This window comes from Nyctereutes procyonoides, unplaced genomic scaffold (genome assembly GCF_905146905.1).
Source record: "Nyctereutes procyonoides isolate TBG_1078 unplaced genomic scaffold, NYPRO_anot_genome, whole genome shotgun sequence".
NCBI classification, from domain to species: domain Eukaryota; kingdom Metazoa; phylum Chordata; class Mammalia; order Carnivora; family Canidae; genus Nyctereutes; species Nyctereutes procyonoides.
The window spans coordinates 13,543,020-13,566,150 of record NW_026575040.1 but is presented as its reverse complement, the minus strand read 5'-3'; the positions used below and the strand labels follow the sequence as shown (position 1 = coordinate 13,566,150).

Genomic DNA, 23,131 nt, shown 5'->3' with positions numbered 1-23,131 from the left:
TTTAAGATTTTATTTATTTATTCATGAGAGACACAGAGAAAGAGAGAGGCAGAGACACAGAGAGGGAGAAGCAGGCTCCATGCAGGGAGCCCGATGTAGGACTGGATCCCAGGATCCCGGGATCATGACCTGAACCAAAGGCAGACACTCAACCACTGAGCCACCCAGGTGCCCTTGAGCTTGTTTTACAACAGAACCCCCTGGGCAGCTTGTTAAAAATATATATATATACCCACTTCCTACCCGGAGATTTTGATTCAGTAGGTGTGGGGAGCAGCCCAGGTATACACATGTTCAATAAATACCCCGGGTGATTCTGGTGCCTGCCAAAGAAAACACTGGGGTGGCGGAGACCCTATAACTGTGCTGCAAATGGGAGCCAGCTGCAGAGGCTTATACCGTGAGCGGGCTTCAGAAAAATCACAAAACAGATGGTGACTTTGTTTTTAAATATCCAATCCTCGGTTAAATTCAACAAAACTGAGAACAAAAGTGTTTCTAACAGAAAGAAAACCTGGCCTAAACAGGCTGGTGAGGAGGGAACAAGGAGGGGACGCAGCAGGACAGCTGTTTGGGCTGGAAGAGGTGCTATTCAATCCCTGCTGGGGCTGCCCTGAAGCTCTGAGCTGTCAACTGTCCTACCAGCAGGGGAGAGGGGGAGCCAGGGGTGAGGCGGGCCCTGGCAGCCCTGCCTCTGCAGGTGGGGAGTAAACCTGAGCCTGGGGAAGTCTCCTCACCCCCTGCTGTGAAGACCTGGGATTTCTCTACACCCGCGCATCTGGCCACAGATGTGCTCACCGCAGGAATGGAACTCTAAAGGGTCACCAAGGATTCCACTGGATTCTTTGCCTCCCTCAGAAACAGCCCCTTGCACCTCCAGAGTGGGCTCTGGGTCCAGGCTGAGAGAATGAAATTTTGCTCCAACCCACCTGCCTCATTTCTTAGCATCATCCTCCACCCCCTATTCTTTACTTCGTTTGCGCTTAGAGATTTTTTTTTTTTTTGCGCTTAGAGATTTTTTTAAAGACTTTTTAAAATTTGTTTTTATTTTTTATTGATTTTTTATTTTATGATAGTCACAGAGAGAGAGAGAGAGAGAGGCAGAGACATAGGGAGAGAGAGAAGCAGGCTCCATGCACTGGGAGCCCGATGTGGGATTCGATCCCGGGTCTCCAGGATCGCGCCCTGGGCCAAAGGCAGGCGCCAAACCGCTGCGCCACCCAGGGATCCCCGTGCTTAGAGATGTTTTAAGAAAAAAAACATTTTATAAAGTTAGCACCGGGGAACCTGGGTGGCTCATTCGGTTAAGTGTCTGCTTTTGGCTCAGGCTGATCCCCATGGTCCTGGGATCGAGGCCCATGTCGGGCTCCCTGCTCGGCAGGATATCTGCTTGTCCCTCTCCCTCTGCCCCTCTCTCTGCTCATGCTCTCTCAAATAAATAAATAAGATCTTAAAAAAAAAAGCACCATAAAGAAAGTCAGCTTCCTTCTGAAAAAGATCAGAGTGAAGCCAGCTATCAGGGTACCCCATTGTCCAGTGAGAAGGGGTGCGGAGGGCTGGGGCCATCCTTATATTCTTGGGAACAGAGTGGGGATGGAGAAAGGGGTGTGCTGGCTGAGGGGCCCCAAAGAGTCGATGGTCCAGGACAGAGGTCCTTCTGGCTGGTTTCAGGAGCGGGACAGAGCTGCCTCAGGAAAACGGGGAGAGCAGGGATTCAGGTGATGTCCCTCTGGGGTGAGGAGGAAGACTCCTGAGGACGAAGGGGAATGGCGAGCCTGAGGACTGGCAGACGCAGCTCTAGGGGGGAGCACTGCTTGCTTCTCCCAAGACAGACAAGGACAAGTAGCAGGTGTCATCTGCCTGCAGTGGAGGACCTGATGGTGACCTTCGCCTCCTGCCTCTTCTCTGGGACCCCAAGGAAGCAAGGGGGCACTCAGATGTGCCCCCGAGAAGAGGAACAGAGACACAAATGGGAAAAGATGGAGGAAGAAAGACTGTAAAGCAGAGATGCCAGGAAATAGGAGCAGAAGAGGGGAGGGGAGCCCAAAGAAAGGGAGGAGCAAACAGATACAGAGAAAGACAAGAGAGGAGGCTAGCCAGGGCCACAGTCCCAGAGAGACCCGGGATCACAATGTGACTTCCCAGTCAGTGTGGCCTTGCCCTGGGCTCTCTGACCTTGCAGGGGCTTCCTCAGGTCCCAGAGGTGGGAGGTGGGCTTGCAGCGAGGCAGTGTTCCACACAAGGTTGGGGGATGTGGGAAGGCCTTGGGAGTGTAGGAAAGAGAAAGCAAGGAGAGGGAGTCCTGGGGGGGCAATGGAGAGGGGGGCTGGGGAATTCATCCTGTCTCACGGTGGGGTGGGAACTGGGGAGCACAGGTTCACTCGGGATAACAGCACCGACCGACCCCTATGGGCACTGCAGTAGATCTCTCCACAGCGGTGCCCAGGGACTGCGGCATCAGGGGAGCCACAGGGACTATAAGGAGGAGCCCATCCTGGGGGCATTTATGAGGTGCAATCCTTGCCACTTGTTTGACCAGCTGTAGAGGGAAGGGGAAGAACCAAAGTCTGTTCCTAGGTTGCTGTTTTGAGTAATTGGTGAATGATCATGCCATCAACTTGCAGGCAATAAAGGAAATGCAGATTTTTGTCAGAGAAATCAGTTCTGTTTTGTACTACTGTTGTTTATATCTGCGTGGAAAACTGTAACTGGCCAATGAACATGAGATTATGCACAAACTCACCATTAACGAAAGACTAGAAGTTAAAACAAGATCACTTACTTAATCAAAAGGACAAAGATACTGGATTAAAAATTTCACTATTGGCAAGGACACCGGCCAACAGGTGCTCTCACACATCACTGATGGGGGTGTAATTTGTACAATCATTTTTGTAGGTAATTTGGAAAAAGTTATTAAAATGTTTAATGCGCTTTCTTTTTTTCCCCTTTATATTACTTATTTTATCCCAGTGATTTTTTTTGTATCTCTTTATAGATGAAGATTATGAACAGTTTGGTAGTAATATATGTGGCAACATTTGTTTTCAGTTTCTTATTCTGTCTGACCCCATCATTCATTCCACTTCAAAGAATTTATTCAACAGCTTGCAAAAATAAAAGCACAAGGCTGTGCGCTGGAGCATTGTTGGTATTCACAAGAACACCCAATTTCCTCCACTTTCCAACTATGTGATTTGGGGCAAATTACTTCATGGGCTGTGCATGTTTCCTCCCTTGTAAAAGTGGTAATACTGGCACTGACGTTATTAGTTTATTAGGAGGATTAAATGAGATAACTGAAGCCAAGCATTTAGCATGGTGCCGGAGCTATGGTCAGTGCCCAGCTAACGTTAGCAAGCGTACTCCTGACAGGGAGGCTTCTGATGGCATGTTAGGGGAAGGTCTCCTGGCATGGAAGGGAGTGTCTGGGCATTGGGAGGACACTGCTAGATGAAGCTGAAAGTTGGGGCAGACAGGAAAGAAGATGAACCTGTTGTCAAGTGTATACTTTCAGTTCACATGAGGAAAGGAAGCAGGAGGCTCAGACCTAATCTGGAAAGACACATAGTAGTGGTTGGTGGAGAGGAAATGGGGTCTGGGGACTTAGTTTTGTGCTTAGGGGAATATGTAAACCAATGAGATCCAAGATTCCTGCTGAGAAGTTAGAAGCCTGGCAGGAGCCCCAGAGTCTCAGAGCAGATCCTCTAGTGCTACCTTGCTGCAGAAGAGTTGCTGGGTTTCCAGAACAAGCAGGGCAAGGGAGTGAGGGCAACAGAGGACAGGAGCGGAGCCTCACCATCTTGGTTGGCACAGTGCTAGGAATGTGGTCGAATGGTTCTAGAATGACTCAGACGTGTACAGAGCCTCAGCCCAGCAGTTGGACCCAGTGCCATGCACTTGACTTTGGTGTCAGCAGCTGGGGCTCGCACGTCAATTCGTTGTCCACACTTGCATTGGATATAGATCTTTTGCATCCTATCTACTTCCAGGGTTGTCATTGCTCATGGGCTCAGAACTTAAATGATGTCCTGGCCCGAAGAATCTCTTCTTTCCAGGTCCAACCAGGCATTCATGTGGTGGGGTGTCCAGAATGGAGTTTAAGAGGTAAGCAGACACCTTACAATGTATTCTGTGTGCCCAGAAATAGCTCTTGAAATTCTGCCCTTTGAGACGCTTATTATGGTTGGGGATTCCAAAGTATCTCTGACAAGTACATTAAATAATGATTTATTAATTCATATCTATCGACAAATGCATTTCATCCCTTTGCTTTCTCCTTGGAGTGGTGATCTGTTTCAAAAGTCAGGGGGATTTGATTAGGTGGAGGGAGAAGAGGGCAATTTCAGAACTTGGGCCTTTCGGTACGGGAAGATGGGTTTTAGCTTGATGACCAGGTCAGGGTTTCCTGGCTGACTGTTGAAGTGTACTGGATCACCAAAAGGGAGGAGAGCGTCTCGGAGCCAACTCTACAGGGTGGTCTATAGATGACAAAACCCAGAGATCACAGGGCCTGATGCCAGGAGATCTGCATTCCTGTCTCAACTTTGCAACTTAATAGCTCCACTAAATGGGCTTCCATCCCTGACCCTCCCTTCTCTCTGCCATAAAGGAGGGCCAGTCATATAAAATCTTAAAATAAATAAATAAATAAAAATGGGCAGCCTGGCTGGCTCAGTGGTTTAGCACTGTCTTCAGCCCAGGGCCTGGTCCTAGAGACCCGGGATCGAGTCCCACGTCAGGCTCCCTGCATGGGGCCTGCTTCCTTCTGCCTGTGCCTCTCTCTCTCTCTCTCTCTCTCTCATGAATAAATAAATAAAATCTATAAAAAAAAAAAAGGGAGGGCCAGTCATGCCAGCCCCAACCCCTTCCATTCGGCTGAGTGTGGCTTGACTTTGGAGAATATGCCCACCACCATAATAAAATAAATAAATGCAACAGCACATAATATTATTATTACTATTGGAAATGTCCCGAGGGGACTGGCCTCAGCTCGGTCACTATAGAGCTCATCTCAGACAACCGAGGTGACAAGCTGGCCCTGCAGGCCCCCCCCCCCGTCACCCCCGCTGCATGCCTTTCAGAACCATACACAGAAGCACATGAAATGCCCCATTCAGCTTTGCTGAGATCAAAACCTTAAAGAGAACAAGTTCAGCTGATAACAAGTCTTCTTCAGGGAGTTTCAATGGAACAGTTCAGGGTCTGCTGATGCTGGGATAAGATGGACAAAGCATCTGCTTCCGGCCTGGGGAAGAGAGCCACCAGGGCAGGTGCCAGGGCCTCAGGGAACAGGAGAGCAGGAGCATGTTTTCACTGCTTACTCTTAGGCCTGTCCAGAGACCTCTGATCATCCAAGAGCAGCCCTGCGGGCCAGCCAATCCTATGTGGGACATGGCCTGTCCCGGAGCGGCCCAGGTGTCTGCTGCATGTGGACAGGGTGTTGTGGGTACAATAAAGCAAACTCAAAGGACTGGCCCTGCCCACGCGGGAAGGAGGAAAGCCTCAGATGCTTAGCAGGGACAGCATGCAATCGCCTTGCATAAGTGCAGTGGTGGTGTGAGCAGATAGAGTCACCTGGGGTCACACCGGGTTTCAGTCCCTGTTCTACAGGTACAGCTTTTATACCTGTGAAAATAGAAATGAGATTAGCAGTGCTCTCGGACCTACTGTTGTGTGACGAGTTCTTGTATTTTGGAGCCCTGTATAAGTAGCACATCATAATTCATGATACCTTGTTAGTATTAGAGATACATTGCTAATGATTCAAGTGTGGGAGGGAGCATCTTTGAGGGGATGGAGCTTATGCAGCCATTCCATCATCAGGAAGGCCACTGATGATCTCTGAAGAGTTTCTGGTTGCAAATTACTGCCTGGTTTTACTTCAACATCACAGGAATCACAGAACTCAGAGCTTGAAAAAGATGGATTAACCATCTAGTTCAAGCACCTTATTTTAGAGACAAGCTACGATGCAGAAACTCCATCTGACTTCTCTTTGCTTTGTGCAAGGCTCCTGGCACAGACTAGGTGATCCGTAAGTACATGTGAGACAGAACTGAGTTCATTTCCCTGCTGAAAATTTAGTCAGTGCAAGGCAGGGACCCTATTGCACTGCATTGTGAGATGGAAGGAGAAAAACAAAGGACCTGGGATTAAAGTGTGCAGGGGCTTTGCAGCAGTGCCTTTTAGATAGCATAGTTCAATTGCATTATTCTACATGTAAAATAATACATATTTGTATATGTGTGTGTGTGAAGTATGAGTGTGTGTGTGTATTTTAGCAAGAGGTTAGTGGTGAGGAACAAATAAGGCAGTCCTAATTCTTGCTGGTTACGCATCCTAACTGTGACTTTTCAGCTATTTTGGTTTAGAGGCACAGTAATTCTTTAAAAAAAAAATCCCTCAGTTGAAAGTTAAATAATTTTTTACCGAAATATGACATTATATGTATTATGTATGCATGCATGCATATATATATCTATCCCATATAATTTGCATTTTTATGGTAAAAGACTGGCCTCACTAGCTGCAAAATTAACATTGAATTTTATTCCAGTGCTTCAACATCCTCTTGCCTAGCTACTTCCTCAAATGACCTAGATACATTTTGATCCCTGGATGGGGATAGCATGCTGCCCTGGGGAGGATTCGGTATTAGAAATTATTCAGGAGGTCTGGGCTGCTTGTCAAGAGTCTGCTGTTCTTTACTTATGCACTTTGGTTTTCTCATTGGCGTTGGGGCAGGCAGGAGATATGTGCACTAGAGTTATTTTATAAATACATATGTAGGTCTTGTTATCTGGCAAAAACTTTTCTAAGTGCTTGTGAATATTAACGTATTTAATCCTCACAACCACCCTATGAGTTACTAGTACTATCCCTATTTTATAGATGAAGCTAAATAATTTGTTCAAATTCTACAGCACTTGAGGAACTCCTAGAAGAGCCCTCTGCCAAGATCAGAATCACTCTGAAACAAAATAAAACTTACCTGGTGGCCTTTCTCTGTTGGTGGGTGCTCTTAACTTTTAGGGGTCATACATTCCTTTCAGAATTTGATGACGGCTATAGATCCTTTCCTTGGAAAATAAACATGTGTTGATGAATTAATCTACATCCCAAAGTCATCCATGGAACCCAGGTTAAAAACACCTAATATAGGGGCCCCTGTGTGGCTCAATTGGTTAAGTGCCTGGCTCTTGATTTTGGCTTGGATCATGATCTCAGGGTGGTGAGATAGAACCCCATATGGGGCTCTGTGCTCAGCAGGGAGCCTGCTCAAGATTCTCCCTCTGCCCCTTCCTCTGCTCGTGCGCTCTCTCTCTCTCTCTCAAATAAATAAATAAAAAAGATTTTTTTAAAGCCTTAATATAGTAGAGGAATGCATCAGCACTTTCTTCGGCAACTTATTTCCCATGGGAGCCCCAAACCATAGAGACATATGTTCCAGAATCTACTATCTACTTTTTGTGCCACATGTCCCGTCTTTTTCAATGACTCTAGATTAGAAATCATCTAGGCAGAGGTAATCTAGTGGTTATTTATGGAGGCCGGGATTCTTGGGTACTTTCACATTCTGCATGATGTATTTCTGCAATATTTAAATATTTCCCTAGAAGCATGTATCACTTTTATAATCAGAAATGGTATGAAATATTTTTAAATTTTTATTTATTTATTTATGATAGTCACAGAGAGAGAGAGAGAGACACAGGCAGAGGGAGAAGCAGGCTCCATGCACCGGGAGCCCGATGTGGGACTTGATCCCGGGTCTCCAGGATCGCGCCCTGGGCCAAAGGCAGGCGCCAAACCACTGCGCCACCCAGGGATCCCGTATGAAATATTTTTAATAAAAAATCACAAAATTTTCATTATGGATATAATAAAAATATGCAAAATTGTGTACATAGAAGAATATTCATCACTGTGTTGCCTACAATCCTCCTAAAGGAGAGACTAAATAAACAATGGGGCTTTCTTCAATGCATTGCTGTGTGGCTTCCAAAAAAATCCTGTAAGGTAGCTCTAAATGTACTGTATGAACCTCAAGACCTACCATCTGGAGAATAAAGCAAGATGTAGAATGGTGTACAGTGTGCTACAATTTCATGGAGGCAAGAGAAAGGAATGCTGTTCGATGCATCTAATGCTTCCGGAAGGATCAGAAAAACCTGGTGAATTCACTGTCTCTGGAAAGTCAGAGCAGAAATGAAGACTTCCTTTCACTCCATGCCCTTTCCTGGTTTTTAACTTTGTTCCATTTATGTATTACCCATTCAGTAAAATACTGTAAAAAAGAATGTGAAAGGTCATGGAGATGCCACTACCTAAGAGGTGTCTTCCCACCATAGGACATGGCACTGTCTGTCATTCTGCCTGGAATGACCCTTTCTATTCCCTCTCCCCCTTTGGATGTGAGTTTAGTTGAAAGTTTCTCATTAAAGTCTTCCCTGACCTTCCCAACAAGGTCAAACATCCATCTGTCTGCTTTTGTAATACCATGTGCCTTTCTATCCAAACACTTCTCGGTTGCAGTTTTCCATATATTTCTGTGATTATTTGATCCATGTTTGTCTCTTCCTTCTAGGCTTAAGCTCCTTAAGAGAAGCGTTTTGGGTTTTTCTCGCCAGTATATCCATAAAATTTGGGACATAGTAGTGGACCTGATGTACTGGTACATAGTAGGGTAAATAGTGAATGAGTAGGTGAGCATACATCCCCATCACCAAGTCCACCACCCCTACTTTCCTGTCAAGAGGTCAAAGGTCTTCTTAAACACCTAAGAATCTGGACCTCACAATTTCTTCAAGCTGTTCATTATACATTTAGATACCTCTCACTCTTGGAAATTTCAATCCCATTTGTTCATATTGAGCTAAAATGAATCTTTGTGGCTTCTACCCACTGTATTTAATTCTACCCTTAGCAACACATAGAATGGAACTAATTCCTCTATATGATGATTTTTCAAATATTTGAGCACTTACAGTCTTCTTCTTACCTAAACTACACATTTTCAGATTTTTAAAAGATTTTATTTATTTATTCATGAGAGACCCATAGAGAGAGGCAGAGACACAGATAGAGGGAGAAGCAGACTCCTTGCAGGGAGCCCGACGTGGAACTCAATCCCGCACTCCAGGATCATGCCCTGGGCCCAAGGCAGGTGCCAAACTGCTGAGCCACCCAGGGATCCCCAACTGTCACTTTTTTTCAGCCATTCCTAGCTATAAATTCCTTGAGGGCAGGGAGGGTTTCATATTCATCTCTGTATCTCTAGCCCTCAGCTCAGCTATGTTATTTTAACAGAGTCAATTTTTTTTATAAGCATCGCTTACATTACTCACCTCTGAACATGCTGTACTTTGCCTATGTCCCTCTTACGGTACTGACCAAAATTCTGGACAAATATCGCAGCTTTGGTCTTGCTAGCATACTTCCTTTCTTTAATGGTTTATATCTCTAGTAATGCTGAGATCCCATAAGTTTTGGGGGCAGCCATTGATGACACATAATGAGTCCTGTTTATGAGGGTTTCTTTTTTCCTTCTTTGCAGAGCTCCTGTCTGTACCTTAGAGCATTGCTGTGTGTGTGACCTTATGTATTAAAACACTGTACTCGAGCTCAGGCGACAGCTGGACTATGCAGCGGCCCAGGCGCTCGGCATGGCTCGCCTGGTGCTGGAAATTTACCGTCGAGCTATTCAAAAAAGTTCCATTTGGAATCTTCCAGATACTATCTACAAAACATGTAAATGTGACTGTGATGATGCACACACACTGCCTTAGAACACAGGGCAGTTTCACAGTTTATTGTATCGATAGATAAAAAGAAATACGATCATCTTCGTAGATGCTAAAAAGGAAGTAACAGGTCTCATGAGCTGCACCTTCTTCTGAGCAGCAAACAGTCTTTAGTCCTCCAGTGACGATGTGATTGAACTAACACCATCAAATTTCAAACGGGAAGTTACTAGTAGAATTCTAGGCTCCGGGGGGGATCCCTGGGTGGCGCAGCGGTTTGGCGCCTGCCTTTGGCCCAGGGCGCGATTCTGGCGACCCGGGATCGAATCCCACGTCGGGCTCCCGATGCATGGAGCCTGCTTCTCTCTCTGTCTCTCTCTCTCTCTCTCTGACTATCATAAATAAATTTAAAAAATTAAAAAAAAAAGAAAGAATTCTAGGCTCCGTGGTGGCCACTGCCAGAGGTTGACACCAGAATGGAAGTAGCAACGGCATTAAAAGATGTTGTCAAAGTCGGTGCAGTGGAGGCAGATAAACGCCAGTCTCTGGGAGGTCAATATGGCATTCAGGGATTTCCTGCCATTAAGATTTTTGGATCCAAGGAAAACAGACCAGAAAATCTTCTGGGGAGCAGACCTGGAGAAGCCGCTGTCGAAGCTGCTCTTGGGCTCTGCGCCAGCTGGTGAGGGACCGCCTTGCAGGGAGGGGTGGGGGGTGCAGCTCTGGAAAACCAGGTAGGAGTGAAAGTTCTAATAAGAAGGATGTGATCGAGCTGCAGTAAGAACGTCCTCGATAATGACGATGTTTGGATGGTTGAATTCTACGCTCCTTGGGGTGGACACTGCAGAAGCCTCGGCCCGAATGGGCTGCTGCAGCCACAGAGGTGAAGAGCAGATTGGGGGGGTGGGGGGGCTCGCCGCTGCGGAGGCCACGGCGGGTAACCAGCCTCCAGCCAGCCGATGCGGGCTCAGGGCATTCCCTACAATCGAGATATTTCAGAAGGGACAGTCTCCCGTGGACTATGATGGGGGACCCACACGATCCGACCTCACGTCCCCCGCCCCGGATTCGTTGTCTGAGACCACCTGAGATACGCTGCCTGAGATGTCAATGAGAACATCTCTGAGACCCGCAAGGAGCATCAGGGTGTCGTGGCCGTGGGGCCCCACATTCTGGACACCCGAGCTGCTGGCAGAAATTCTTACTTAGAAGTTCTTTTGAAGCTGGCAGGCAAATACAAAAAGAAAATGTGGGGGTGGCTGTGGGCAGAAGCTGGAGCCCAGGAGGAACTTGAAAATGCACTGGGGATCGGAGGGCTTGGATACCCTGCCACGGAGTCATTAATGCCCGCAAGATGAAAGTTGCTCTTCTAAAAGGATCTTTCAGCGAGCAAGGCACTAACGAGTTTCTCTTTTGGGTGTGGATCTACAGCTCCCGTCGGAAGTGGGGCTTTCACCTGCCATCAGCACCCAGAGCCTTGGGACTGCAAGGATGGAGAGCTTCCCGTGGAAGACCACACTGACCTCAGGGACGTGGAGCTGGACAATCTGGAAAGAGATGAGCTGTGAGAGGCTTGGCACAGACTTCAGTTTTCTTTTCTTGGGAGCGGATCTCCCCAGCGATGAAGGAACATTCTTCACACTCAGATAAGTCTACCAGTGGCCTTTTGAACCAAGAAGTAGCATTTGATTGGTCCTGTGAAAACACTGCAACAGTGAACTTTGCAGCTCAAGAAAACAATGAAAAATTCTATGAATTGTTGTAGCCGGCGAATTGGGTTGTATTCTATCAAGTAATATTTTGAGGAAAACTCGTGGGCTGTTGACATACTTTTCCCTCCCTCTGACTGCAGCTTGAATGTTCTTGGAGGATGTTTCTTATATTATTAAGTTTTTTAGTGTGATTCTTTCATTTGAATATTAATGCCTTTTTTTTCATTAAAAAATAAAATAATATTTTGGATAATGAAAAAAAAAAACCACTGCACTCAACTGTTAATATTATATTGTTGGTTTGTTTCTCAGACTTTCCAAAGCCAGACCAGCAGCTTGGTGAAACACTATGAGTTCCACGCCAAGAAGGGTAATGCACTTTGAAAATATATCTGCTTGGTGTACCTGGGTGGCAAAGTTGGTCAAGCGCCTAACTCTTGATTTCAGCTCAAGTCTTGATCTCAGGGTCATGAGCTTAAGCCCCACACTAGTGGAGTCTACTTAAAAAAAAAAAAAAAAAGATACTTCCACCTGGCGTGGCAAATACTACCCGAGGCTGACTCATGATATTTCCCTCTACCCCATCTTTACCCAATGAGAAGAAAGAGAGTGTGTTTGAGTTGCAAGTGAGAATTTTTTAAAAGGCCAACCTCTTTAATTCTTAACTGTCACTAGATCCACTCTCGAGGGCTCTCATAATGCTGAATCTAAGCTCTTAGAACTAGAGGCTCCTGGGTAAATGTGAGCATGGGCACATCATTGCTAATGTGCACAATGTTTGGCAGAATGCCATCAGGCCAATACATTGAATGTAGCTTCTCTGTCTTTTAGCCAAGAACAAGAGGAGAACCAGTCAATCTCCAACATCATAATAATTCCTCTATGGGGAACATGTCCTGACCTGGTAAAGGGATGCATGCAATGATTTAGTTTCTTTTTCCCATATTCAGCTTTCATGAGCTATATGACAAATGGGTAAAGGATCAGAGCATGCTGAGAACTAATGAACCAGAGGGAGAAATTCATTTAATGACTTAAGTGTGCTTTATCTAATGTGAAATGTAGGTCAATTCACTGTAAATTTATTCATGGGGATTATTTGTCCTTAGCCTGATTACATGGCATGTATTATAAGATTTTGGCCTTGTGTGAAACAGAACAGACCCTGCTTGTCCCTCCCCATCCTTCTCCACCCTTCCCCCTCCCACCCTTTCTCCCTCCCCACAGGTGGCAGGCATCTAGCCACATCCGTCAGTCAGTGCTTGTCTCAGGAGAAAAGACTGCATTTCAAACTATTCAAAAAATTGATTTGGGGCTCTTTATTACATTTTTTGAGACACTGGAAAAATATAAAGCCTGAACACCTACACAGAAATTCAGATCTATTGCTGAGTTAGCAGCCAATATAAAGATCAAGCAAAAAGAGGGGTATTTCAGCACTATGTGGGGCTAGCTGGCTATGTGTTACAGACAAATTCATCAAACACAGCAATCAGGGAACACATTTTATGAAGTTTAGCTAGCAACTCTTTCTTAATTCTAGTTTTAGAAAGCCAAGACAGCAATCTTATGGGGCTTATTGTCATTATCATCACCAGCATCATCATCATCATTATTTTATAAACTGAAAATTAGTAACTTGAACAGGCCAGTTTGTATTAGTGTGCCGTTAGCTTCACTAGTTCCTTTACCTCTGAGAATCAAAAAGAATGTTCAGCCCTTGGTCCTAAAAGACAGTCCAGTAAAGCAATTTCATTAAAGATTTGAACAAAGGCTTAAGACATTTATTCGTTCAAAATAGATGTCCACAAGATCCACCTTTTGAAAGGAAGAAATTTGTGGGGCTTAGTTCACATTAATATAATTTGTGGTTTAGTGCAGCAATGTGAAAATCCCGTAGCTGTCAAAAAAAGAATCACTTTTCCGCCTTGAGAAAGAGAAAAATGGAATTTAAACTTTTTTTCCTTTTCTAATTTAAGCTTAGGGTTAATTTGACAAGGATGATGCAGGGAAATACTAAGAAACGTTAACTTGGCATTGTGCACTTAGCAAGTAAAGCCAAAAATTTCATACTTTTCCCCAAACCAATTTCATCTCCAAGATAAAGAGTGATGCCTTTTTATGATTCCATAAATTTCAATGAGTTTTACAGAAAAGAATATTACTTTTTTTTTGTCTCTCTAGTAAAAGAATAAAACTGTGAACTGAGGTTAAATGAGCTCTCCTTGTCTTCCCTGTGGAGTATTTGTATAAAGCCATGGAGAACTCTAGCAAAGTCTCCAAAGTTACGCCTTAAGTCCCATAAAAAGATGATACCAAATCGGATTGTTCCTGGAAGACTTGGCCTTGGAATATAAGTAATAGTAATGCCCTATATTTGTTTGAAACTTCACAGTTCATAAGGTACTCTCACTCATACTGTTTCATCTGATCCTCATACTCTTGTGGTGATTTTCAGCAGCGTTTTGTCTTCTAAGGGGGTTAAAGTTCTGTAACCACCTGGAAAGATCAAATCACACACATCTACTTGACATTTCCTGACTATAAAATACAGAACGAGTGGTTTGGGGTCTATGTAAATAAGTTAACTTATCTTTAGAGAGCTGGGTATAACAAAACATTCCCTGACTTTAAGCCCAATAATGGGTACTAAGCCTGGGGGTCTCGTGTCTCCCACCCCACCTCACTTGGGGGCATGGATTTATGGAGCGGAATGGTTAGCAAAGTTGCCAACCATGTTCAGATGCTTATTCTTTCCCTCTCCATTCCACCAAGCATCTGTTGCAGCAGGCAGGGTCCAGGCAGGAAAACAGAAACCACGCTAGGTATTTAAATAGAGGGGCTTCAGTATAGGAAATTGTTTACATAAGTGATAGAAATGTTTAGAAGAAGAAAGTTGAGAAGCCAAACAAAAGATAGTGAAGCGAACTAGAGGTTCCCAATTTCTGGAAGCCTCTACCACTCCTTGACTAAAGGAAAACAGAAACCGGAGGTATCACCAGAACCCAGGGGCTGGGATCATTGGAGTTAAACTGGGATGAGGTGGGCCAGTTCATCAGGAAATGGAGCCATAAAGATGCCACCCAAGAGAAAAAGGAGAGGAAGAAATACCCTACCCTGTCCTTCCTGCCCTCTGGTCTCCAGTAGCACCTCACATTGGTGGAACACACTTGAAAGATGCAGCCTGTGGGGTTCGGCCCCACTGCCCAAGGCAGAGAGCCCAAGGTTGAGGGGTGAGAAATGGAGCTGAGGGCAAACAGAATCAGGGCCAATGTAATAACAAAATTTCTCTTTGTGCCAAGTGTAGCCTTGAATTCCTGTTAAATGTGCATATGTTGTGACATCATTGTATGTATTACCATGATTCAAGTCAAATAATTTGCCCAAGATCACACAAGTCAAGTGTTGCAGCCAGATCTTTTGATTCTTAGGTCCAGTGCTTTTGCCACTACCCCTGCCTGTTTCCTTCTATATAACTATACTGGAAGGGGCTAGGATAATCCGAGGGTTTAAAAACACTTTCATAGGGACGCTTAGTGGCTCAGTGGTTGAGTGTCTGCCCCTGCCTTTGGCTCAGGTCATGATCCCAGGGTCCTGGGGTAGAGTTCCATATCAGGTTCCTGGCAGGGAGCCTGCCTCTCTCTGCCTGTGTCTCTGCCTCTTTCTTTGTGTCTCTCATGAATAAATAAATAAAATCTTTAAAAAATAATTAAAAAATAAAAACACTTTCATAGACTCTTAGGTTGGAACTAGCTCAGGGCATTTCAAACTATGTGCTCCAGAGCTCGGAGCTCCACAGAAGCCCAAACTTCACCCCTCACTTCAAACTGTTTATCAATTTAATGTTATGCATGAGGGTTCCACTAAGATTTTTTTAAGATTTATTTATTTATTTATTTATTTATTTATTTATTTATTTATTTATTTATTTATTAGAGAGAGAGAGAGAGAGAAGGCAGAGACACTGGAGGAGGGAGAAGCAGGCTCCATGCTGGGAGCCCGATGTGGGACTCAATCCTGGGACTCCAGGATCGTGCCCTGGGCCAAAGGCAGGCACTAAACCACTGAGCCACCCAGGGATCCCCAATTCCTCTAAGATTTAAAGAAAGTGATACTGCCCAAAGAAAAACATAAAATTGTTCTAGCCTATCTCCCTCAAATGAAGTAACTGAGGGAGTTAAATGAAATCACAGAGGGTCTTGCTAACAGTAGACTTGAACCCAAACTTACACACAGGTTTTCTGGCTTGTCACTTATCATTCTTGTCAGTGAACCATGCTGGGTGTGCTATAACCAGCTGCTAAGAGAGAGTGACAGTGGAGTGAGGGAAAAGGGAGGAGTGATAGGGAAAGGAGAAGAAATATAGAGACTACTCAGAAGAAGATGATCCAAGGCAAAAACAAAATGAAATCCACTTGAGAATGATGCTTAAAGGATTTAAAGCCATTGTGTTTTGCACATGGGGCAAAACCAAGGATATTCTGTTGAAAATGAGATCCGTTCACAGAAGGGCTAAGAGAAATCAAGGATAGTTGCCAGAAAGTGGAAACAATCCAAATGTGCATCAGCTGGGGTGAATGGCTAACTTGAAGAATACCCATACAATAGAATACCAATCAGCAGTAAAGGTGCAGGTGCATATTGCGACATGGATGCATCTCATCTACATTACGCCTAGTGAAGGAAGCCAGACATGAACGACCACATATTGTTGATTCCGTTTACATGAAATGTCCAAAACACACAAATCTATCAAGACAGAAAACAGATTAGTTGTTGTCTGGGAGTGGGGGTGAGTACAGGGAATGGCTGCAAATGCGCATGAGGTTTCTTTCAGGGGTGAATGGAAAATGTTCTCAAACTAGATTGTGGTGACGGTTGCACAACTTCGTAAATCTACTAAAAAATCATTGAATTGCACATTTAAAATGAGTGAATTTTATGGTATGCTAATTTTACTTCAATAAACTGTTATTGTTTTTTAAAAAGATAAAGCAAGGGCTGACTCTAATCTGTTGTCTTGAAGGTACAAAAACTAACCTCCAAAAATCTCATAAGGAAAGAAAAAAATTTTTTGCAGATTTTATTTATTTATTCACGGGAGACACACAGAGAGAGGCAGAGGGCAAAGCAGGCTCCCCGCTGAGCAGGGAGCCCTTATGTGGGACTCCATTCCAGGACCCCAGGATCACGACCTGAGCGAAAAGCAGACGCTCAACCACTAAGCCACCCAGGCACCCAAGGGAAGAAAAGCTTTCATCAGCTGCTCAGGTAAATGAGGCATGGCTGTTCTTACATTCCTGGGTTGGGTCATAGAGGGCACCAACCATTATTCTGAGCCTCAGAATGGCTCTGTCAGGTAGCACAGTCCTTCCCTGAGATTGCCCAGCACTGCCATTTCCTGGGCTTACAGGTTCTCAGAGCCACATCGCTGCAGATTTGGGGTGAATACAACATGAGCAGTAAAAAAAATTCTTCTCACACCAGAGCACTTGGCACCCCTCATTGTAACGATCTGATTAGGAGCCTATGTTCCTCTCGAGACTGTCAACTTCATGAGAAAAAGGACAGCAAGCATCTTGTTCACTACTTTCTCCCACCACAGAACACGGGCTTCTCATGGTTCGTTCTAAATAACTATTTGTGAAAAGAATTTAAAAAGTATTGGGAACGCTCTAAATAAATAGAGAAACTGGTTCAATGGCCATGGATTAATCCAACAAACATGTAATGGGAACACGACTATATTTAATTCCCACAATATCCCTGTTAGGTAGGTGTTAGGACACCATTCCTTACTGAGGAGCTGAAGTTCAGGAAAGTTAGGTTACTGGTTCAAGGTGGCCAAGAGTGATTTCAAACCAAAGTCTCCTGAAGCTAGATGCAGGGCAGTTTCTTTACACTTGAGTTTCATAAGAGCAGAATTAGGCTCCTGTTTTTCCATCATATAATGCTTTACATTTCTTTGATGATTTGTATCAGATGTACCCAAAAGGACCATTTGTTTAAAGTTTGATACTTTTTTTTATAAAATATTTTATTTATTTATTCATGAGAGACACAGAGAGAGGCAGAGACACAGGCAGAGGGAGAAGCAGGCTCCACGCAGGGAGCCCGATGTGGGACTCAATCCGGGGTCTCCAGGATCAGGCCCTGGGCTGAAGGCTAAACACTACACAGTGCTAAACCACTGAGCCAACCCGGGCTACCCTAAAGTTTGATACTTTTAATCAAGATATGCCCATAGCTGCTCAGTGATTTAAAAAAAAAGTATTTATAAATAGAACCAAAAGGTGGACTGTACCACAAAGGTATCAGTTAAGACTCAATGAAAGAGTTTTTATATGTCAGTAATATGTCCCAGAAATGGGTTGAACTAAAAATGACTGCATATGAAAGCCTGAGCTTTGCTTAATACCTCTAAAAATTTATTAAATTCTCCAATGGGAAGAAAATTATCTACTCTGGATACTTGACTGACCAACTTTTAGTAAAAGTATATGACAAACCTTACACAGATCACAGACATGGGTGAATAAATTCAGGCTTCCAAAGGGAGTTATTACAACTTTGGAGATTATTCCTTCTGACTGTCCCCTCTTGGTGCATGGTCATCAGCATGCTGCAGAGGGGAATCATTCTCTCCTTGACTCCATATTCTCACCTCCCAGGGTTAGCTGCTTACTCACAGGTAGTGACTGATATATTTCTAGAATCTTCTCTTACTCTCCTCCCTTCTACCTCCTTCTCTTTATCTGTTGATTATCTCCAGAGCCCATTCTTTAGTCTTTAGGTAAGTTGTCCAGGAATAATGAGACTCTTTGATATTACTACTCTTACTTGATACAGAAGACGAAAAGCATAATCAACCATGTATTCCTACAGGAAGAATGAGGCCCCCGGTGTCACATATAGTGTCAGAGGCCACACCAGAGTTGGTCCCTAGTCTTCAGAGTGCTGGTTCCAGCTTTCCTTTCCTCCTATGCTCTTTCTTAGCAAAAGTAAATAGTTGATTAAAGGCCTAAATGCCAGGGTGCTTGGGTGGCTCATTTGGTTAAGCGTCTGCCTTCAGCTCAGGTCCTGATCCCAGGGTCCTGGGATCAAGCCCCACATCAGGCTCCCTCCTCAGTGGGGAGCCTGCTTCTCCCTCTTCCTCTGCCTCTCCCCACCACTCGTTTTTTCTCTGTGTAAAAGAAATAAATATGATATTAAAAACAAGGAAAAATGCCTAGCTGCTCAGGGCTCAGGAAGACTTATAAATATAGTTCTGACCCATTTCAAAATGTATTTCCAATAAGATTATCCCTATTTTTTGTGTCTCCAAAAAAAAAAAAAGACCAGAAAAAATGGTCTTATGACCAGTCCACTTTGGACCTCAAAACATTTAGGCAAGCCTAGATTATTAATCCAAACCCAGATATATCATATTGCGTTTTTATATGTAATCCATGTTTCTTTGGAGAATTCAAAAATTGTACTTTCCTTCTTCACCATCAGTCTTGTCACAAGGGCCAACATTTTTTTTTAAATATTCCCAATCATTTTTCTAGTGTGATCATTGGTAAAAGGTTTTAAAAATCACCATAAATGATCTCAGACCTAGAAATGGAAAGTAAGGGTCTGAGAAAACCTCCCAAAGCCATTCCATGTCTCTGATGCTCCTGTGGTCCTTCTCTGAATGGCTCTTCCACCTTGCCACCTGTCCCAGCACTAACCCCACACAACAAAGGAGTCTTTCCCTTCTGATTCTTTGATTTCTGGCATTCATATCCTTTCCATGCTAAAGAGGGAATTGCAAGAATGATGGGGGTCTGCCTTCGAAGGCAATGTTCTTAAAAGGCACTGTGGCTTCTGTCTTACTCTCTTGCATGGCTTCCTCTGGGGGAAGACTGCTGCCACATTGCGAGGACACTCAAGCAGTCCTGTGGAGAGGTCCACATGGCAAGGAACTAAGGCTTCCTGCCAACAACCAGCACTAACCTGTCAGGCACGTGAAGGAGCCCCTTTGGAAGTTGCATCAAGCCCTCAGAAGACTCAGCTCTGGCAGACCTCTTGACTGCCACCTCATGAAAGCCCCTGAGCCAGACCACCCAGCTAAGCTTCTCTGGATTCCTGACCCACAGAAACTGTGAGATAATAGCTATTTACTGTTTTAAGCCACAAGTCATCTGAATATGTGACTAATAATATGATAGATTTTTTCAGAAAATTAACCACTAGATTCTACTGTCTGAACATGCTCTCAGGTTAGGGAGATGGGAGGTTGCCGTGAGAAAGACAAGACCAGTACATTTTATGTCGCTGATCAGCTTTTTAAGAGTGTAAATCTGTTCTTTCATTTTAGGGGCTTAGTCTTTGCTCTCTTCTACTTTCTTTCCATGAGCAGGATCTAAGCAGGCTGATGTTCTTTGAGGGGGGGCACACCTTACCCGGATGTAGAGCTACTCAAGTATCACTGGAAAAGTACTTGAGTGGGAATGAGGGGCAGAGTCATTTTCTTTCTTTTGCTAAAAAAAAAAAAAAGACTCTAATTCCAGAACCTACCATAAAATAAAATCAACTTTGTCTTCATTAAGGACCCTAGTGTCTAAAAAAAAAAAATAGGTCCAAATAGTAACAGTGGTGAGAAATGAGATCCTGTCATGGGATCTTTGTGGATAAAACTAGACGTACACACAAACACACTCAGGAAATTAATAGCCAATTTTCCAAGAGGAAAGGTTAATTGTGGAGACTATTTCAAGGACCAGTCCTGGGAATTGTGATATATTGGACAAAAGGAAAATGGGATTGCAAGTGAGCAGATAAAATATTTGAGTGTAGCTAATTTTAATTATAAAATTAAAAAGTTCAAGGATTTCCAAGTTTTAGTGCGCATAAGAATCACTTGGCAGGTGCAGGGGGCAGGGAGGCTTGTGTACAATTCAGACCATAGTTCCTCATCCACAGAGATTCTGATTTAGATTCTGAATCTCCACAGAGATTCTGATTTAGTAGAGATTCTGATTTAGATTCTGATTGAGTCCAGGAATCTGTGATTTTTTTTAATAGGTTCTACGCTGGGTCTGAGATCAAGAACTGAGCTGAGATCAAGAATTGGAAGCTTAACCAACTGACCCACCCAGGCACCCCCAGGTAGGTGGTTTTAATAGGCATAGTGAGCTGTCTCTACTTGTGAAAGATCTGCAGACTAAACATTTAGAAAAATTGAGGTAATATACCTAAAATGCTACAATCAAATATTGTATTGGTTAAGACCACGAAAGTTCAAGAAGTCAGAAATACTAGGCAAGGGTTGGAGAGCAAATAAGCCAGTGAAATGTCACACAGACAAGTGCCCATCAGACATTTCCAGCAGATATTTCAATTGTTTTCAACTCCTAGGTCCTATCTTCTAAAATGGAACCATGTTTGATTTTTATTTTTTTATTTATTTTTATTTTTTTTTGCCCCTCCGCCCCCCTCCCCCATGTTTGATTTTTAAAGTCTAATCATTGTACAGTGACAATCAGAAAGGGTGTTTTAAAATAAGTTTACCTTAAGGGAAGTTAATAAATGTTTCCATAGATTTCAATGAAATAGCTTTTATTTTGAAATAGCATTTGACTTGCTAGTTCTAAAATAAAAAGGAGAAATTTTATTTATTTTTTTTAAAAAGGAGAAATTTTAAAACCTACTTTAAGTAGAAAATTAACTTTATAAGTAAACATCTTTAATAGGAAGAGGATGTGGAATATAATTACAAAAATCCTGTTTTGCATGTGATTGGCAGAAATAGCTTTACTAGTTATTAGTAACACATGCAGTTTGGAGAAGAAAACCCCAAGGACATACGGGTATGGCACAGCTTCACTGTTCTCAGCATGGGCAATCAAGTATTTCCAGTCATTTCCACAGGTGACACATTGACAATTGGATTTGTGGAGCAGTGACCCAATTCAGTCATTCAGAGAGTTAAAAAACACAAACATGCCACAACACAGGCAAAAAATAGAAAAATGACAGTCTGTGGGATACAAGCATGAGAAAAGGAATAAGTTTTAGGACTGAAGGGAATCACAGGGGACCCTATAATCAGCTTGGGAGCCCCAAGTCCAGCACCTTCATTTTATGGTGGGAAATGGAGTCATGAACAGATGGAAGCTTGTCTTTGACCTCATGATGTCCTAGTGGAACTCAGACCTCCCAGCTTCCAGCTCAGTGGTCCAAGGATTACTTGGTTTATAATGATGATGGAGTCAGCTCTCACCTGCCCAAGTAGGCAGCCTCTGGGCATCATTATTGCCTCCCAGGGTGCAACTGCTGCTCTGTTGACGGGGTGCTGCCTAGAGTAGTTATTTATAAAAATCATATCTGTTATTTTATACTTATAGGAACACCTTTGCTATTTTTTGATTTTTTGAGTGACTTTCTATGATTATAAATCTAAAAATAAAATATTATATTTTGTAATTATACTACTTTTTAGCAATCATCATATTATGAGGGTTCTCAATGCACCAGGTCCATTGGTTCACTGTTTTCCAGGATGAGATATTGCCTATTTTGATCCTCTTTATGTCCCCAGCCTTTAGCACTGTGCAGCAGGAACTAAATAAGTTTGTGTTGAGGGATCCCTGGGTGGTTCAGCGATTTAGTGCCTGCCTTTGGCCCAGGGTGTGATCCTGGAGTCCTAGGATCAAGTCCCACATTGGGCTCCCTACATGGAGCCTGCTTCTCTCTCTGTCTCTCATGAATAAATAAATAAAATCTTTAAAAAAAAACAATAAATTTGTGTTGAATAAATTAATTAGTAAAATATATCATAGTTCTACTTATTCTTCATTGTGGCACATTGAGACTGAGTCCAGTTTTTTTTGCAATTATAAATAATGCTGCAGTGAACGTTCTTTGATGGATCTTTGCATCTACTCCTTGTTATTACCTTATGATAAATTCCTGGAGGTGGAACTACTAGATCAAAGGCTTTGGATATGTATTACCAAATTGCCCTTCAGAAAAATGGGTCATTCCTCCATCCTGCCATCAACTTCTTCTTTTCTTTTTTTAACAATGAAAATTTTTCTTCTATTTCACACATTTTTAAACATTTTAATTCCAGTATAGTTAACACATAGTGTTATATTAGTTTCAGATGTACAATACAGTGATTCAACAATTCTGTGCATTACTCAGTGCTGGTCAAGCTGAGTGTATTCTTAATCCCCTTCACCTGTTTCACCTACTCCCACCCCCACATAACCATCTGTTTGTTTGTTATAGTTAAGAGTCCGTTTCTTAGTTTGTCTTTCTCTTTTTTAGTCTGTTTTTTCTCTTATTTTTATTAATTAAATTCCACATATGAGTGAAATCACAAGGTATTTGTCTTTCTCCAATTGGCTTATTTTGCTTAGCATAATACTTTTTAGATTTATCCATGTTGTTGTGAATGGCAAGATTTCATTCTTTTTGTGGCTGAATAATATTCATAAATACATGTATATATATATACACACACATATATATCATATCTTCTTTATCCATTCATCTATCAGTGGACACCTAGGTTGCTTCCATAATTCAGCTGTTTTAAATAATGCTGCAATAAACATAGGGGTGCATGTATCCCTTTGAGTTAGTGTTTTTGTATTGAGTAAATATTCAGTAGTGTGATCACTGGATCATAGGGCAGTT

General features: G+C 43.2%; 1 pseudogene; it reads left to right on the top strand.

Annotated features, from left to right (window-relative positions):
• Positions 1–1,593: 1,593 nt before the first annotated feature.
• LOC129506181 (protein disulfide-isomerase A6-like) lies at positions 1,594–11,314 on the top strand (annotated as a pseudogene).
• Positions 11,315–23,131: the final 11,817 nt, after the last annotated feature.